Source organism: Austrofundulus limnaeus, unplaced genomic scaffold (genome assembly GCF_001266775.1).
Source record: "Austrofundulus limnaeus strain Quisiro unplaced genomic scaffold, Austrofundulus_limnaeus-1.0 Scaffold68, whole genome shotgun sequence".
NCBI lineage: Eukaryota > Metazoa > Chordata > Actinopteri > Cyprinodontiformes > Rivulidae > Austrofundulus > Austrofundulus limnaeus.
The window spans coordinates 63,116-64,812 of record NW_013952470.1 but is presented as its reverse complement, the minus strand read 5'-3'; the positions used below and the strand labels follow the sequence as shown (position 1 = coordinate 64,812).

Sequence of the window (1,697 nt, the reverse complement as noted above, 5' to 3'; positions counted from 1 at the left end):
TAAGTAGATTTTGTGTCAGAAATTTACTTTTGATACTTAAGTACAAAACATATCAGGTACTTTAAGACTTTTACTCAAGTAATATGTTTAGAGAAGACTTTAACTTTTACCAAAGTATTTTTATGAAAAGATACTTGTACTTTTACTCAAGTATCACTTTGAGGTACTTTATACAACACTGGACTATTATAATATCACATATTTATGTTGATTCTATAGATGGCTGTGTAAATTTTAAAATGTTTTGCATGTGTCCTAATAGACTGCTTTACATTGTTTTATGTGCAGATTTGTAAATAAGGCTTGCAGCCTTATCAAGCACCCACAGCAGCCGACACAYGACGTTCTGTGATCTTCTTTGCCTGGAGTGGCTGATGAAAGATTGTAGGTGAGTCATTGATGTATGTGGGGGAAATTGCAGACTGCTTTTCTGCAGACATTTATTCCCATCTGAGACACTTTACATAAACAAATACACCCAGGTTTCTGAGCCCTGTTCTAGCCAGCAGACTTTAAGGACAGCTGATTTAGTTTCTGAGTCATAGGATGAAAACATGATTGCTGTTGTTGTGAGTTTGGTATTAAAAGCCACCGTGAAGGACATTGTGTGTTTGTGTAGGGGACTGTCAGAGCCCAGGTGTTGGCCTCCCTGTGCCTCCAGGCTGGTTTTTACCTCAGTTCTCCTGTTTACACAAAGTCCCCTCTTGTGCTCTGTCTAATCGCTCCATCTACCCTTGACATTCCTGCATTACCAGCACTCTGTCCTCATCCCKGCTGAATTTAAACAGGCTTCACGAGGATTAGGGGCAGACTTTCCCCGCTGTGTAATTCACCTTATTAGTATTAAGACTYCTTTTAATCGTTGCTTTTGACACCTTTTTTCCCCCCTTACAATGAATTTCACTTATCGGGTGTGGTTCTTTTGTCCTGGAGTGATGAAGGAAAACCTCAGTCTGTTTCCTGGTATCTTCTTAACAACGCTGACAGACACACACTAAGACTGAAAAACTCTCTGAAGCTTAAAGCTGTCGAAGCCTCTTTTAAAAACAGACGATTAAAATCGATAAATAGCTGAAATATTGATCATAATTCTGTTGACTGACTCTTTAAACAAACAGTGAAGGGACTGAGAATCATTGTTACATAACTCAGAGAATCTGTTTTCACACGTGCAACACTGTTGTACTTGAACTTCCATTGTAAAGAAAATAGCTGCAAGTAATATTAACAAAAAATATGTAAGTCGCCATGACACATTTTATAATCCCTGCAGATTTTTGCAGCGTTAATGTAAAAACCTTTCGGCTGATGTGGAATTATCACTTAGCGGTAAAGTGTTGCAAATTTGACATTAGTGAACAGAAAACTATTAATACTGAATTTAAACAGCAGCGTGCTTGAAGGGGCTTTAGTGATGCGCGTTTATTTCTAGTGACTTAGTAACAAATTTGAGCTTTTTTGTTAAAGGTTTACAGTTTTTAATTTGCTGGCCACTCAGAAGGAACCTCACAAGGACACTAACATTCCTTTATAAATATATTTACAACAATATACCAAATAAACGCACATTTTTGTCGAGATTACATCATATTGTTTTTACGAAGTCTGGAGTTTGTATCATTTTGGCATGAAATTTAAATAATAAGGGATAAAAACCTTATCTTGTTGAAAAAACTACCTAATTTTTTAGACAGATT

The 1,697-nt window shown here is 36.7% G+C and overlaps 2 protein-coding genes across 3 annotated transcripts in view; one reads left to right on the top strand and one right to left on the bottom strand.

The window, feature by feature from the left end:
• ptpn11b (protein tyrosine phosphatase non-receptor type 11b) overlaps positions 1–1,697 on the top strand; it is a 73,620-nt gene that overhangs the window by 62,525 nt on the left and 9,398 nt on the right. For both annotated transcript variants that reach the window (XR_001310375.1, XR_001310376.1), the window contains exon 16: positions 289–388. The gene's annotated coding sequence lies outside the window, so the exon portion shown is untranslated. The remainder of the gene's footprint in view (positions 1–288; positions 389–1,697) is intronic.
• The window catches only part of rnf223 (ring finger protein 223), a 6,946-nt gene that overhangs the window by 2,744 nt on the left and 2,505 nt on the right, over positions 1–1,697 (bottom strand). The window lies entirely within an intron of this gene.